The sequence below is a fragment of the Elephas maximus genome, chromosome 27 (assembly GCF_024166365.1).
Source record: "Elephas maximus indicus isolate mEleMax1 chromosome 27, mEleMax1 primary haplotype, whole genome shotgun sequence".
Lineage (NCBI taxonomy): Eukaryota > Metazoa > Chordata > Mammalia > Proboscidea > Elephantidae > Elephas > Elephas maximus.
The window spans coordinates 36,839,460-36,857,329 of record NC_064845.1 but is presented as its reverse complement, the minus strand read 5'-3'; the positions used below and the strand labels follow the sequence as shown (position 1 = coordinate 36,857,329).

The window sequence follows — 17,870 nt, the reverse complement described above, 5'->3', positions numbered from 1 at the left end:
CAGAGTTCATCTCTGACACGTATGGGGTCACCATGAGTCAGAATCCACTCCACAGCAACTGATTTTAGAAGGAAGGGAATTCTGGGGAATGTAGTCCTAGTAGCTAAGTTTTCTATTTTTAATACACTTTCCCCCTTTCTGTGTGACCTGAGGGGCCCTGAGTGAATTTTCTCATGTGGGAATTATGCTGGTACGGTTGCATCTCTCCTCATCCCTGTAATCCATGTGGAAAAGACGCCTATTTTCTCATCTTCTCTTCAGTCCAGGGTAAATTTCTCTGCCTAGGAAGAACTCCCCAGAGTATGACCTTGGCTCATTTGTCAAGGTCATGTAAGGAGCTGATTAACGGGGCAATAGTGGTTCAGTGCTAGAATTCTCATCTTCCATGCAAGAGACCTGGGTTCGGTTCGTAGCCAGTTCACTTCAAGTGCAGCCACTGCCCATCTGTGATTGGAGGCTTGCACGTTGCTATGATGCTGGACAGGTTTCAGTGGAGCTTCCAGGCTAAGATAGACTAGGAAGGAAGGCTTGGTGATCTACTTCAGAAAGCCAGCCATTGAAAACCCTATGAATCACGATAGTCCAATCCCATGTGCATGGGGTCACCATGAGTTGGGGGCCGACTCTATAGTGGCCAACGACAGTAACAAGAGCACAGAGTTCATAGCCAGATGTGAACTACCACTGCATTAGTCACTGGCTGAGTGACTTCAGGTAAGTTACAAGTAAGTTGGGCTATTATTATTATTATTTGTATCAGTCGGTTAGTTGTTGTGTAATAAATTAACCCAAAACTCTGGCTTAAACAAGTATTAATTCTTGCTCTCTGAGGGTTGGCTGTGAGTCTGCTGATCTTGCCGAGGTCGCTGGGCAGCTCAGCTGAATCCTGAAGGTCCAGCTGGACTTGGCTCCACACTGACGTAGAGCTCAGATCTGCTCCACGTTGTTGTTAGGAGGCGGAAGATGCCCAAGACAAGCTCTTCTTGAGGTAATGGTAGGGATGCAAGAGAGCCGAGCGGCCTCAGGGACTGCCTCTTAAGACCTAGGCTCAGATCTGCCATACCACCGCTTCTACCCTCATTCCACTGGCCAAGGCACAAGTCAAGGTCATGGAAGTACAAATATACATGGAAAATATAGATGGCAGAGGGTGTGGACAGATGGAGGGGGAGAATTGGGGAATAGTCTATAATATTTAACAATATTATTAGTATTGAAAAACAAATAACTATCCTCAGGTTCTCCTTTAAATACATTTCTAGGTCTCAGAAGTTTAAGTTTCATAAGAAATGAAGTGATTAGATATTTCAGATTTGGATTACTGATAAAGCGGACAGCACTCTGTCATGGATTGAATTATGTCTCCCCAAAAATGTGTGTATCAATTTGGCTGGGCCATGATTCTCAGTATTTGTGATTGTAATTTTATGTTAAAGAGGATTAGGGTGGGATTGTAACACCCTTACTAAGGTCACATCCCTGATCCAAAGTAAGGGGAGTTTCCCTGGGGTGTGGCCTGCACCACCTTCTATCTTACAAGAGATAAAAGGAAAGGGAAACAAGTAGATAGCTGGGGGACCTCACACCACCAAGAAGGCAGTGCTGGGAGCAGAGTTCATCCTTTGGACACAGGGTCCCTGAGCGGAGAAGCTCCTAGCCAGGGGGAAGATTGATGAGGGCCGACAAAGAAAGCCTTCCCCTGAAGTTGACACCCTGAATGTGGAATTTTAGCTTACATTACTGTGAAGAAATAAACTTCTCTTTGTTAAAGAGAACTCCCAACTCCTCACAACTCCCTTATACCAGGGTTCTGAATACCATGGAAGTTTAGGAGATGTTTTGGTTCATTATTCATGCATAAAATCCCCGAAAAACTTAGAAATTTAGAGCAAAACAGTTTAGTGTTTCTCACAAACCTGTGTGGGTTGACCAGGTGTTCTCATGCTTCACTTGTGTTGGCTAGACTTCTGAGATGGCTGAGAAGTTCAAAATGGCTTCATTCACATGGCTGACAGCTGTTGTTGGCTGGCACCAGGAGCTCAGCTAAGACTGTTGGCTAGGGGCTTCAGTTCTCCTTCATTTGGGCCTTCCGGGTGGCTAATTGGGCCTCCTGTCAGTATGGCAGCTGGATTCCAACAAGGAGTGTTCCAACAAGTGAAGGCGGAAGCTGCAGTTTTCTTACGTAGAGTATTTGTGTTGTGTTTTATTGGTTAAAGCCAGTTACATAGCCAGCCTGGATTTAAAGGTAGGGAAAATAGACTCCACCTCTAGATGGAGGAGAGGCAAGGACACATTGCATAAGAGCATACAGAATGGGAGATATAATTGTGAACATCTTCAGCAGAGCAAAGAACACGAGACAGAAGCAGCTATGTAGATAGCTGACTTCTACATGAGTAGATATACACGGTAAAGGGTCAGACTCAGTATCCCCTGAGGAGGGTTCAGTGAGTAGCTAAGAACTAAATTCTTTTTAAAGAATTCGACTCATTACTTGGAAGGTGGTTGAATATATCCTTCCTGTAAAAATTCTTTCAGTCTCTTTAATTCCTCATACTCTTTAATTTTGGGCCAGTATATAACTGATCCTGAGGAAAGTAATCATCAAAGTTTCTGTCAAAGTAAGTTTCCAGGCTCTGGGTCATGAGACCCTGACCACAACTGCTTGAGCCAGGAACCTGGGATAGAGAAGCTGGACCTAAAGGAGACCAGGGGTGAATGAGAAGACCTAATCTGGAAATTCTGTCTAATAGGACCACTTCTTATTAAGTGGTGATTCAACAACACATTCAGATCCATACCCCTGGAAAATTTTAATGCAAAATGAATGGACAAAGGGATGAAAAAGTAGAAAGCTGATGGTGATAAAGCAAACAGGGACAGAAGCAGAGGCAAAAAGAAGCTGAGTCATGACGGTGACGGTCAACGGAGTAGGAATAAATGGACTTCAGTTCTGGCAGAACAAGATGTTTGAGATGTAAGAGCATCTGTTGGGTTAACGGTGAACACATTGCAGTTTCTATTTTGAGTCTCCTAGTATTCATCCTAGTATTCATCCTTGCTTATGCTCCTGCCCCACTGGCTTTCTTTGTATTCCCGAAACTTTCCAAACTTCTTCCCACCTAAGGGCTTTGTACCAGCTGTTCCTTGTGCCTACAAGACTTACCCCCAGACCTTCTCAAAGCTGGAGCCTTCTGAGTTTTCCAGGCTTGGTTACAATGTCACCTGCTCAGAGGTCTTTCTGGACAGTGCAATCTGAAGTAGCCTCGTACCCTCTTCTCTTTTCTTTCTCTACTACATCACTGAATTCTCTTCATACTACTTACTATCATCTGAAATTTTCCTGTGTATTATCTATCAGGCCTCATTTGAGTAGAAGCTCCACGCAAGCAGGAAGCTTATCTGTTTTGTTCACCACTAAGGTCCCTGGAGCCTTGAACACAGCCTGGTACCTGGTAGGTGCTCCATAAGCATTTATTGAATGGATGACACACTGCACTTGCTGAGGCTACTTTCTGTATCTTCTCACTTACCCCGTATATCTTTACAATGAATCCTCATTTTCAAAGTTCACCTGAGCATTTCCCTCCATCTTTTGCTAATTGAAAGAGCTTCACACCACTGAGTGAGGGCCCTGAAAACCTTGTGGTAGAAGACTTTGTGTTGAGGGACCCACATCCACATGGCCAGGTGGCCAAAGTCATAGGAGAATGTGAGGAAGCCCTGATGAGTATTTAACTTCATCATCAATATTTAAGTTCAAAAATAAAACAGAAACTATTCCCAAAGTAAAGACAAAGCTGAGGACATTTTTCTCCCTTCTAACTAACAATATTGAATACTTTTCATTTACACCCAAGGAGGAAATTCAGGATGACTCAAGTAATGTCTGCTCATTGGAAACTTTCAAGGATCTTCCTTTTCTCAACAGCCTGTCCCTTGCCACCCCCATCCCAACCCCACAAACAAACATTTTAAGGTGCTGCTTACAAATGTGTTTGGGTCTGCAGATGCTATGCCAGAGTTGTGTGCCTATTTTTCTGTGTCTGGTCCTCTAAGCAAACATTCAACGCCCATGGCATTTTAGCCACTGAGTTCTATAGTCAGAGTGTCTGAGGTCAAAAACTTTTCAATGCCCTCAAAAATGCTGACACCGGAAAAAAAAAATGATATTGTCTCTCAAAATAAGGAGATACAAAAATATAATTCAGTAAATGTTTAAATTAAATGCATGTTGAAACTTACATAATGTTGACTAGTCAACTTCCATGTATACACTTCTCAGTGGGATTGAAGTGCATTTTAATATGTCTGGGGTGGTGAGATGCGGATCATCTTAAAATGGCTCTCACACTATTTGGTGTCCCTAAGTCATGGTGTCCCTAATCATGTATTCATCTGTACGTGAATTCATCTCTATGGGAAATCCTTGCCATGCTGACAAGATCTAGAGGACTATAGGAGTAAACTGGTGTGTACATGATTTTTGAGGTAGGGTTTAGTGTGTGATCTGTGAACCAGATTCCAGATTCCCTAAGACAGAACCAGTCTCAAGTGTGTTGTGCCCCATTTTGCCCACAAGTACACTTGTCCTTGTCAGAGCATATGTTCTTACTTTGGTTTAGAAAATATGATTAAGTATGGCAGCCACACCTTAGGGTGTGACTGGGAGAAGAGAAAGGGAAGTAAAGGGGGCCTCAGGGTCAAGGTCCCCTGCAGGCTTATGGTGACTGCCCCCCAGGCTCCCTCTCCTCTCCTACCCTCCTGCCTCCATGTTTAAGGACTCATCAAGGGAGCCTTCTGGAAGTCTTGGGAACTAGATTAGGCAGATGAGTAAGGAAGGAGACTTGGGAGAGAGTTGTGAGGCAGGTTAAAAATTCCCTTATATAACCCTAGAGAAATAAGAGCCTTCACACGAACAGATATATGCACACCCATGTTTATTGCAGCTCTGTTTACAATAGCAAAAAGCTGGAAGCAACCAAGGTGTCCATCAACGGATGAATGGGTAAATAAATTGTGGTATATTCACACAATGGAATACTACTCATCGATAAAGAACAGTGACAAATCTGTGAAACATTTCATAACATGGAGGAACCTGGAAGGCATTATGCTGAGTGAAATTAGAGGCTAAAGGACAAATATTGTATAAGACCACTATTATAAGATCTTGAGAAATAGTATAAACTGAGAAAAACACATACTTTTGTGGTTACGAGGAGGGGAGGGAGGGAGGGTGGGAGAGGGTTTTTTACTGATTAGTTAGTAGATAAGAACTACTTTAGGTGAAGGGAAGGACAATACTCAATACATGGAAGGTCAGCTCACCTGGACTGGACCAAAAGCAAAGAAGTTTCCGGGATAAACTGAATGCTTCAAAGGTCAGCGGAGCAAGGGCGGGGGTTTGGGGACCATGGTTTAAGGGGACTTCTAAGTCAATTGGCAAAATAATTCTATTATGAAAACATTCTGCATCCCACTTTGAAATGTGGGGTCTGGGGTCTTAAATGCTAACAAGTGACCATCTAAGATGCATCAATGGGTCTCAACCCACCTGGATCAAAGGAGAATGAAGAACACCAAGGTCACAAGATAACTATGAGCCCAAGAGACAGAAAGGGCCACATGAACCAGTGACTTACATCATCCCGAGACCAGAAGAACTAGGTGGTGCCCGGCCACAATCGATGACTGCCGTAACAGGGAGCACAACAGAGAACCCCTGAGGGAGCAGGAGATCAGTGGGATGCAGACCCCAAATTCTCACAAAAAGACCATACTTAATGGTCTAACTGAGACTAGAGGAATCCCAGCGGTCATGGTCCCCAAACCTTCTGTTGGCCCAGGACAGGAACCATTCCCAAAGACAACTCATCAGACATGGAAGGGACTGGACAGTGGGTAGGAGAGAGATGCTGATGAAGAGTGAGCTACTTGTATCAGGTGGACACTTGAGACTGTGTTGGCATCTTCTGTCTGGAGGGGGAATGGGAGGGTAGAGAGAGTTGGAAGCTGGCAAAATTGTCACGAAAGGAGAGACTGGAAGGGCTGGCTCATTAGGGGGAGAGTAAGTGGAAGTATGGAGTAAGGTGTATATAAACATATATGACAGACTGACTTGATTTGTAAACATTCACTTGAAGCTCAATAAAAATTAAAAAAAAAATTCCCTTATATAATTAAATGGTGGGGAAGAGGGTTGGTTACTTAACAGAGAAAAATCATATGAGTCCCTCAGAGATGGGTTTTGGATTTCCATTATTTGTGTCATGGATATAATCTTCCACATAAAGTTATTCCGTGAAATTCCGTGTCATATGTTAACTTCCTTCCTCCACATTGGAGATCCAGTGTCTGGGCTTGTTCAAAGCATCTTCAATATGTGATTAATATCGTGCAGGCAATCGAAGAATGTAGGGATTTGTAACAAACCTAAAAACAGCTTAAAATCAACGGTTGGTGTAAATAAAGAGCTTTGCGGTTGTCATGTTTCCAGTTTTTTCACTGTTCTTCTTTCCAGACCATCCCACAGGGAAGAGAAGTCATTCTCTTTTTAGAGACCCCAGAGAAGTGGATTCTGCTTTCTCCCTTCATAGTCTATTCTAGTATCAACAAGTCCTTGACGCTGGCAAGTCCTCCTTGGAATCTAACTAAATTCCGCCATTTCTGAAGCTTGGCCACCCAGCCATGGGAGCCAGAGCTCCCTTCTACCATCTTTGATATAATCTTCCTCAGGCCTTCAGGATGGTCAGTAAGCCTTTGAAGCCCTGAAAATCCTAATTTCCCCAGCCTCCTCCAGTGTTCAGAGAGTCTGGTCATGAAACTCAGTGTTGAACTTGCCCCTCACTAAAGTAATCTCACCACTCACCAGAGAGGAGGGAAACCAGCTCCAAGAAGCAATGGGAGCCTAGCTTAGTTTAGAGGGTGAGTGGTACATGGCCAATTGGTCTAGGTCCCCACTCAGGCCTGCCTGCACACACTCCTGGGCCTGCGAGTTGTGTCGACAGCACCCCAGCACCCCGTTCTCTGAGGCAAGAGATTGATCCTTCGCCCAACTGCAGAGCAACCTTGTGGCTTTCAAGGAATAGAGGCCAGAAGTGTCAAGGAAGCATGGCCTCATCCAAGAGGAAAAGGAAGCTCAAAAGCTAGGTCAGGGGGTGAGAAAGTGCTGTGTAATAGCATGCATCTGGCCCTCACTTTTCTGAGGTAGGAAAGGAAATCAAATCTTGGTGGCCTTCTGTATGTTGCCGGGCTCCTGAGATTTTTCCCACACATCTCTGTCCAGACTGAGGTTCAAAAGTGATTTAAGACTGTCCTCCAACTCCTGTCATGACTCCGAGATAAGGGCTACACAAGAAAGAGAATGGAAAGGCTAACTAGGAAGGTACTGTACAACCCCAGGTGTACTATTCACATAGGAAGGCAGGACTCTGAAAACAAAGATTTGTGGGTAAAAGCTATGTGGGAGTGGACCCCTGTACTGGGAAATTGTCTCCATTTTTATGCACAGTTTAGAAGCTTACAAATTGCCCCAAGACCTGGGTGCAGGGTGTCCTCCAGAATAAAATTTGAGCTCAAGTACACAGCTATAGGTGGAAAGAGCATGGGTCTTGAAGTGAGAAGCTGGCTTCCACCCAAGCTCTGTTCACTAGAGAGCCACTTGGAGTCTTAGGGTTTTCTAGGCTAGATCATTAGTTTCCACTGAGAACTTCAATTTAGTGCCAAAAAATTGCACTAACCCTCGCATGTGGCATAGCGTCTTCTGTAGGGAGTTAAGTTCTAAAGTTAAATAAAAGCAAACTAGTGCTCATATAGTCAGAATTGACTCAACAGCAATAGATATTGCTCATATGGAGCCCTGGTGGCACAGTGGTTAAGTACTCAGCACTAACCAAAATGTCGGCAGTTCAAACCCACGAGCCGCTCCATGGGAGAAAGATGTGGCAGTCTGCTTCCATAATGATTACAACCTTGAAAACCCTATGGGGCAGCTCTACTCTGTCCAATAGGGTCATTATGAGTTGGAATCAACTCGATGACAATGGATTTTTTGGTTTTATTGCTCATGTAAAGAGCCCTGATGGCACAGTTGTTAAGAGCTTGGCTGCTAACCAAAAGGTCAGCAGCTCAAATCCACCAGCCACTCCTTGGAAACCCTCCGGGGCAGTTCTACTCCGTCCTATAGGGTCACTATGAGTTGGAATAGACTTGACAGCAACGGGTTTGGTTTGGTTTATTGCTCATATAAGAAGCTCTGGTGGCAGAACTATTAAGTGCTCAGCGGCTAACAAAAAAGTTGGTGGTTATAGCCCACCGGTGGCTCTGCAGGAGGAAGGCCTGGCAATTTGCTCCCATAAAGATTAAAAAAATATATATATGGAGCAGTTCTACTCTGTCCCATGGAGTCACTGTGAGTTGAAATCAACTTGACAGCAACTAACAACAACCATTGCTCATATAAAAATTCTCCCTTAAAATCCCATAAATTACTCACAGAGATACACTGTATTTTAACAAACATTTGTAAGAGCTGAGACCCACTGAGGGGCAGCAGTCATATCTACCGTGGGATGCTTAGCCCAGGGTATCTCCTCACTGAGAGAAATGGTGGCCAAATTGCCAGAGCTATTAAATGGTTGTGAATTTAACTTTTCTTTTCTGTTTTTGAGTTAGTTTGTTAAGCCCATATAGTCAAATCTGCATAGTTCTACTTGCATATGATGTCACTCTATCCTAAATGTATTCCTTAATAATCACTGATTAAAAAATACACTACGAGGGGAGGTGGGTCCAAGATGGTGGAATAGATAGACACATCCGGTGAGCCCTCTTTACAACAAAGACCAGAAAAAACAAGTGAAACGAGCATATTTGTAACAACCTGTGAGCCCCGAGCTTGAAAAGCAAGCTTAGAAAATGAACTGAAGGGTGGGGGGAGGAAGAGGCCGTTCAGAAGCGGAGAGGAGTTACCAGACCTGAATTGCAGGGAGCCTTCAGACACCATTCCCTGAGCGGCGGCGGGCTGCTCCTAGCCTTAGGCTACAGTTTCCTCAGGGAACTGGGGAGAAGCAGCCAGCCACGCCGCCCACTCACACCTCCGGAAGCTGACGAGAACGGCGCTCTTGGCAAAAGCTAAGTACTTGCATATATTTTACCGCGCCCCTCCCCACCCCCAACCCAGCTTTCGCAGATGAATCCCTAGGCCTGAGATAGACCCTGGTGAGCACCTAGAGCCATCCTCCCAGCCTTGGGGAAGGAAAAAATTTATAACTGGGGGGAAAAGATAATTTGCTAGCTCCATTAACCAGGGCAGCTCAGGACAGAAGCGGCTCCTGTCCAGGCATAAACCGTCTGTGGATATTGAGCACCTTTCCCTTCTGCATGGACTTGTGTGGGCCTATTTTGGGAGAATAGACCCTTGTTAGCAAACTCCAACCATTTCAGCTGTGCGGTGGAGAGGTGGGTGTTTGATGTTTGACATTGCTTTGCCTATTGAACAAGGTCCTCACCTACCCACATCAGGGACCTAAGGACTGGTAGCTCCACTCAGGTCACCCAGTCACCCGCAACAGGGGTCCACAGATAACTGGTACCTCCCAGTCCTTACAACCAAACACTTTGGGTGCCCAAGGTCCCTCTGCAGAACCCACCCACCTGCACACTCTAGGTAACAGGGATGCGTTTTCCTCAGAGACACTCAGGGGTTGGTTCTCAGCCCCCTGCCTTGTTCAGAGCATGACCCCCTGCTGCAATCAGATACTGGTATATACACCAATCACCCCTGCCCCTCTAAGACTGTAGGACAGAGCCTGTACCACACACTTGATGATCAGCGACCTGGAAACCTGAGCTGAATTCATACAAGAAAACTGAATGGACTCCTAGACTGATATACCGGATAGCAGCTCTAGCCAGCTGGGGACAGGACATCAGAGCTCCAAAGGCAAAAATAATCAAGCTAGCTCACTCAAGCAACCAATAGGGGTATACCAAAACAAAACAAAGCAAGAAGCTACGACACAGCAAGCAAGCATAAACTAATACAATAACTTACAGATGGCTCGGAGACAACAGTCTATATCAAGTCACATAAAGAAACAGACCATGATCACCTCAACAGGCTCTCAAAACAAAGAATCCAGGGATCTTTTAGATGAAAGTGCATTCCTGGAATTACCAGATGCAGAATACAAAAGTTTAGTATACAGAACCCTTCAAGACATCAGGAAGGAAATGAGGCAATATACAGAACAAGCCAAGGAACACACAGATAAAGCAACTGAAGAAATCAGAAAGATTATTCAGGAACATAATGAAAAGTTTAATGAGCTGGAAAAATCCATAGACAGACAGCAATCAGAAATTCAGAAGATTAACAATAAAATCACAGAATTAGACAACTCAATAGGAAGTCAGAGGAGCAGAATTGAACTGAGCAAGTAGAAGCTAGAACTTCTGAACTCGAAGATAAACCACTTGGCACTAATATATTTGAAGAAAAATCAGATAAAAGAATTAAAAAAAATGAAGAAACCTTAAGAATCATGTGGGACTCTATCAAGAGAAATAACCCACGAGTGATTGGAGTACCAGAACAGGGAGGGATAACAGAAAATACAGAGAGAATTGTTGAAGTTTTGTTGGCAGAAAGATTATAAAAAAAAAAAAAAAACAGCCTCAAAACAGGGTAACAGTGATGTTATTATATAAAAGAAGACAACATTAAAATAATAAAGAGGGACTAAGAAATGTAATCATACAGCTTCCATATGGAGAGAAAGATACGGTGATACAAAGAAATAAAACACAATAAAAGCTATTAAAAAAAAAAAGACCAAAATGGATGTCAGAAGAAACTCTGAAACTTGCTCTTGAATGTTGAATAGGTAAAGCAAAAGGAATGATGACGTAAAAAAAAAACTGAACAGAAGATTTCAAAGGGCAGCTCAAGAAGACAAAGTGAAGAATTGTAGTGACATGTGCAAAGAGTTGGAGATAGAAAACCAAAAGGGAAGAACAGGCTTGGCATTTCTCAAGCTGAAAGAGCTGGAGAAAAAGTTCAAAAGCCTCGAGTTACAATAGTGAAGGATTCTATGGGGAAAATATTAAATGATGCAGGAATCATCAAAAGAAGATGGAAGGAATACACAGAGTCATTATACCAAAAGAATTGGTCGATGTTCAACCATTTCAAGAGGTAGCATATGATCAGGAACCGACGGTGCTGAAGGAAGAAGTCCAGGTTGCTCTGAAGGCATTGGCAAAAAACAAGGCTCCAGGAATTGATGGAATATCAATTGAAATGTTTCAACAAACAGAGGCAGCACTGGAAGTGTTCACCTGTCTATGCCAAGAAATTTGGAAAACAGCTACCTGATCAACCGACTGGAAGAGATTCATATTTATGCCTATTCCCAAGAAAGGTGATCCAACCAAATGTAACAATTATCGAACGGTATCATTAATATCACAAGCAAGTAAAATTTTGCTGAAGATCATTCAAAAGCAGCTGCAGCAGTATATCGGCAGGGAACTGCCAGAAATTCAGTCTGGATTCAGAAGAGGATGTGGAACTGGGGATATCATTGCTGATGTCAGATGTATCCTGGCTGAAAGTAGAGAATACCAGAAAGATGTTTACCTGTGTTTTATTGACTATGCAAAGGTTTCAACTATGTGGATCATAACAAATCATGAATCACACTGTGAAGAATGGGAATTCCAGAACACTTAATTGTGCTCATGAAGAACCTTTACATAGATCAAGAGGCAGTTGTTTGGATAGAACAAGGGGATACTGTATGGTTTAAAGTCAGGAAAGGTGTGCGTCAGAGTTGTATCCTTTCACCATACCTATTCAATCTGTATGCTGAACAAATAATTCAAGAAACTGAACTATATGAAGAAGAACCGGACATCAGCATTGGAGGAAGAATCATTAACAACCTGCATTACACAAATGACACAACCTTGCTTGCTGAAATTGAAGAGGACTTGAAGCATCTTACTGATGAAGATCAAAGACCACAGCCTTAAGTATGGATTTTACCTCAACATAAAGAAAGCCAAAATCCTCACAACAGGACCAATAAGCAACATCATGATAAACTGGTTAAGATTGAAGTTGTCAAGGATTTCATTTTACTTGGATCTACAATCAACACTCATGGAAGCCCAGTTAAGAAATCGAAAGACACATTGGGCAAATGTGATGCAAAAGATCTCTTTAAAGTGTTGAAAAGCAAAGATGTCACCTTGAAGACTAAGGTGTACCTGATCCAAGCCATGGTGTTTTCAATCACATCATATTCATGCGAGAGCTGGACAATGAATAAGGAAGACTGAAGAAGAATTGACGCTTTTGAATTGTGGTGTTGGCAAAGAATATTGAATATACCATGTACTGACAGAGGATGAACAAATCTGTCTTGGAAGAAGTACAACCAGAATGCTCCTTAGAAGCAAGAATGGGGAGACTCTGTCTCATGTACTTTGGACATGTTGTCAGGAAGGATCAGTCCTTGGAGACGGACATCATGCTTGGTAAAGTAGAGGGTCAGCGAAAAAGAGGAAGACCCTCAATGAGATGGATTGACACAGTGGCTGCAACAATGGGCTCAAGCATAACAATTGTGAGCGTGGCGCAGGACCGGGCAGTGTTTTGTTCTGTGGTACACAAGATTGCTATGAGTTGGAAGCGACTCGATGGCACCTAAAAACAACAACTGGAGAAGGCTCTAGGTCAGGCTACAGCAGGGCACTGGATGTTGGGAGTTAGCTGCTGGGTGCTGGGCTATGGCTGGAGCTGAAAGAGGATGAGGTGGAAGGAGGAAATACCAGATCTTTGCACTTTCAGTTTCCTTAAGTTTCTTTATTCAGTAAACTTAAGTGAAAAAAAAAAGAGTAAATTTAAAAATATGTTAGTACAGATAGATATGTAACCATGGCAACTAAGTTTCTCTTCTACATCAAGGTGATTTTGTTTACTTAAGATTCTTTGAATAAAGTCATTAATATACACAATAAAAAATATGATAAGTGTGACTGGAAACTCAGGAAAGTTTTTATATGAATTTGTTTTATTTGTATTTTATTGTAATAGCAACTATGCATATTTGCAAAAAAGATGTACATATGTGGCAAGATATTTGAACTACCCAGATGTAGGCTGTGCTAGGTGTAGATGGATTAGCTGGCCCCTGATAATATGCCTGAAAAACTCAAGTGGGAGCCAAGCAAGTGAGATGGTCTCAGCCATCCACGACAGCTTAAAATCTCCATGAGCCTATGTTGTCTAGATATATCAGTGCTTATTAACCCACATGGATACCTTGGCTTTTGACTCACATTTCAAAAAGCTAATTCTGAACAAGAGAGGCTGAACCCCTTTTATTTAACGCCTGATTCTGATTATACTTTATATGCTGCCTTGTGAGTTTTGGAGTGTTTGTGTACATTCTTACCTGTGGGCCAGAGAACACCTCTGTGACGTAGACAAAATGAGTATGTCCCCCATTTGTCAGATTTGAAAACTAAAACCCCAAACCCAAAAGGCTTGCCCAAGATGAGAGGTGCTAAATAGTGTTAGAGTGGAGCAGAATCCCAGCAATTCTAATTTGAAGACTGTTTGTTGTTGTTAGGTGCCGTCAGGTTGGTTCAAACTCATAGTGACCCTATCTATGCACAACAGAACAAAACTCTGCCCAGTCCTATGCCATCTTCACAACCCTTCCTATGTTTGAGCCCATTGTTGCAGCCACTGTGTCAATCCATCTCGTTGAGGGTCTTCCTCTTTTTCGCTGACCCTCCACTTTACCAAGCTTGGTGTACTTCTCCAGGGACAGGTCCAAAGTATTTGAGATAAAGTCTTGCCATCATTGCTTCTAAGGAGCATTCTGGCCGTACTTCTTCCAAGACAGATTTATTCATTCTTTTGGCAGTCCATGGCATATTTAATATTGTTTACCAGCACCACAATTCAAAGGCATCAATTCTTTGGCCTTCCTTATTCGTTGTCCAAATTTCCTATGCATATGAGGCAATGGAAAATACCATGGCTTGGGTCAAGTACACTTTAGTCCTCAAAGTAACATCTTGGCTTTTTAACACTTTAAAGAGGTCTTTTGCAGCAGATTTGCCCAATGCAATATGTGTTTGATTTCTTGACTGCTGCTTTCACGGTGTTGATTGTGGATCCAAGTCAAGTGAAATCCTCGACAACTTCAGTATTGTCCCCGTTTATCATAATGTTGTTTATTGGTCCATTGTGAGAATTTTTGTTTTCTTTAAGTTGAGGTGTAATCAGTACTGAAGGCTATGGTCTTTAATCTTCATCATTAAGTGCTTCAAGTCCTCTGTACTTTCAGCAGGCTAGGTTGTGTTATCTGGGTATTGCGTGTTATTAATGAGTCTTCCTCCAATCCTGATACTTCATTCTTCATAAAGTCCAGCTTCTTGGATTATTTGCTCAGCATACAAGTTAAGGATACAACCCTGATAACACATCTTTCCTGATTTTAGACCATGCAGTATTCCCTTGTTCTGTTCGAACAACTGCTTCTTGGTCTAAGTACAGTCTCCTCATGAGCACAATTAAGTGTTCTGGAATTCCCATTCTTCACAACGTCATCCATAATTTGGTATGATCCACACAGTCAAATGTCTTTGCAGAGTGAGTAAAACACAGGTAAACATCTTTCTGGTAATCTCTGCCTTCAGCCAAGATCCATCTGACATCAGCAATAGTATCTCTTATTCCACCTCCTCTTCTGAATCCAGCTTGAATTTCTGGCAGTTGTCTGTCGATATGCAGCTGCAACCATTTTTGGATTATCTTCAGCAAATTTTTATTTGTGTCGATTTTAATGATATTGTTCAATCATTTCCATATTCTGTTGGATCAACTGTCTTTGGAATGGGCACGAATATGGATCTTTTCCAGTCAGTTGTTTCTTAGCATAGACAAGTGAGTGCTTCCAGCATTGCAGCCGTTGGTTGAAACATCTCAACTGGCATTTCTCAATTCCTGTAGCCTCGTTTTTCTCCAATGCCTTCATTGCAGCTTGCATTTCTTCCTTCAGTACCATCGGTTCTTGATCATATGCTCCCTCCCGAAATGGTTGAATGTTGACCATTCTTTTTGGTACGGTGACTGTGTATTCCTTCCATCTTCTTTTGATGCTTCTTGCTTCTTCTTCAACATTTTTTGCGTAGAACCCTTCAATATTGCAACTCGAAGCTTGAATTTTTCCTTCAGTTCTTTCAGCCTAAAAAATGCCAAGCATGTTCTTCCCTTTTGGTTTTCTATCTCCAGCTCTTTGCACATTTCATTGTACTATTTTACTTTGTTTTCTCAAGTCTCTCTTTGAAATCTTCTGTTCGGCCCTTTTACTGCATCATTTCTTCCATTAGTTTTAGCTACTGTATGTTCAAGAGCAGTCTTTGGCCTTGCCGGCCTAGGGGGGATGGTTGTCAGGAGGGATCAGTCCCTGGAGAAGGACATCATGCTTGGTAAAGTAGAGGTTCATCGAAAAAGAGGAAGACCCCCAATGAGATGGACTGACACAGTGGCTGCAACAGTTGACTTAAGCATAATGATTGTGAGGATGGCGCAGGGCAGGGGAGTGTTTCCTTCTGTTGTACATAGGGTTGCTATGAGTTGGAACTGACTCGATGGCACCTAACAACAACAACAATGTTCAAGAGCAGTTTCAGAGTCTCCTCTGATATCCATTTTGGTCTTTTCTTTCTTTCCTCTCTTTTTAGTGACGTCTGGCTATCTTCGTGTATGATGTCCTTGATGTCATCCTATAACTCATCTGGTCTTCAGTCGTTAGTGTTCAATGCTTCAAATCTATTCTTGAGATGGTTCTAAATTCAAGTGGGATGTAGTCAAGGTCATACTTTGGCTCTTATGGAGCTGTTTTAACTTTTTTCAGCTTCAACTTGAACTTGGATATGAGCAGTTGCTGGTCTGTTCCACAGCCAGTGCCTGCCCTTGTTCTGACTAATGATATTGATCTACTCCACTATCTCTTCTCACAGATATAGTCGATTTGATTCCTGTGTATTCCATCTGGGTGAGGTTCACATGTATAGTCGCCATGTATGTTGTTGAAAAAAACATTTGTAATGAATAAGTCATTGGTCTTGAAAATTCTATCATGCAATCTCCAGAGTTGTTTCTATCAACAAGGCCATGTATTCCAAATACTGATTTTTCTTCTTTGTCTCCAGCTTTTGCATTCCAGTCACCAGTAATTATCAATGAATCTGGATTGCATCTTTTGATCAATTTCAGACTGCAGAAGTTGGTAAAAATCTTCAATTTTTCATCCTTGGCATTAGTGGTTGGTGCATAAATTTGCATGATAGTTACACTAACTGGTCTTCCTTGTAAGAGTACGGATATTATCCTATCACTGACAGCATTGTACTTCAGGATAGACCTTAAGATCTTCTTTTTGACAATGAATGAGACACCATTCCTCTTCAGTTTGTCATTCCCAGCATAGCAGACCATATGATTGTCCAATTCAAGATGACCAATACCAGTCCATTTCAAGCTCACTAATGCCTAGATATCAGTCTTTGTGTTCCATTTCATTGTTGAAGACTTCCAGTTTTCCTAGATTTATAATATGTACATTCCACGTTCCAATTATTAATGGATGTTTGCAGGTATTTCTTCTCATCTTGAGTCGCGCCACATCAGCAATATGAAGGTCTCGAAAGCTTGACTCCATCTGAGTCATAAGGTAGACTCTACGTAGAGGAGGCAGCTCTGCCCCAGTCGTCTTTTAAGTGCCTTCCAACCTGATGGGCTCATCTTCCAGCACTATACCACACAATGTTCAGTGCTATTCAGAAGGTTTTCATTGGCCAGTTTTTTTTAGAAGTCACTATGTCCTTCTTAACAGTCTGTCTTAGTCCGGAAGCTCCACTGACACCTGTCCACCATGGGTGACACTGCTAGTATTCCAAATACTGGTGGTAGCATAGCTTCCAGCATCACAGAAACATGAAAGCCACCACAGTAAAACAAACTGGCAAACAAGTCGCGGGAAGAATGTCTAGATAAAAACAAAAGCAAAACAAGAAAAATTTTAAATATTACTGTGCTTATTTGAAAATGTTTGTATAAAACATGGCAACGGCCTACATGACCATTCAACTTCCCTTCCAGATCTAGAATAGTTCTTTAAAGTTTTGGCCCCTAATTCTTCTAAATGTGTAGTGTTCACTCGACCTTGCTCGCCTGCCCCCCTCTAGTGGCCATTACATAAATAACAGGTTGAAGAGCAACTCTCTTAGGGCAATGGTTGCTTTCTCTTTCACCAATATTTCATTCATTCATACAAACATCACCTACCATGTGCCAGGCTTTACACCAGATGCTAGACATAAGAAACTAACAAGATAGAACACTGCAGTCAAGGATGGTAGACAAACAAGTGAATAGATAATTACAAGTTAGTGAAAGAAGGGTCATGGAGAAGTGTACAGAGAATGCTGAGTGTACAAAGGATACTTGGGCTGGCCTTGGCATTGGGTTAGGGGGAATGAGGGGAAGTGAAGGAACTGGAGAAGCTGGGGATTCAGAAGGGAAGGTAGAGTTCCTAAATTCAAGTAGGAGTAGGAGATAAGAGAAGTCACTGGAAATTCAGGGAGCTGCCAGGATACTTGTTCAAGATGGTGGAAGTCAGCACAGGTTTCAAGGGAGGAGAGCAAGAGCTGGGGTCAGAGAGATTGGTTGGGGCCAGATCACAAAAGGTTTTTTATGTCACACTAGAGTTTGAGCTTATATCCCCTAGGCTAGTGGTCCCCAAATTTTTTCGATCATGTTCCTCATCAATAAAAATATTTGT

At 42.5% G+C, this 17,870-nt stretch overlaps 1 protein-coding gene across 2 annotated transcripts in view; it reads left to right on the top strand.

Annotated features, from left to right (window-relative positions):
- Window positions 1-17,870, top strand: part of LOC126068466 (uncharacterized) — a 1,054,989-nt gene that overhangs the window by 796,963 nt on the left and 240,156 nt on the right. The window lies entirely within an intron of this gene.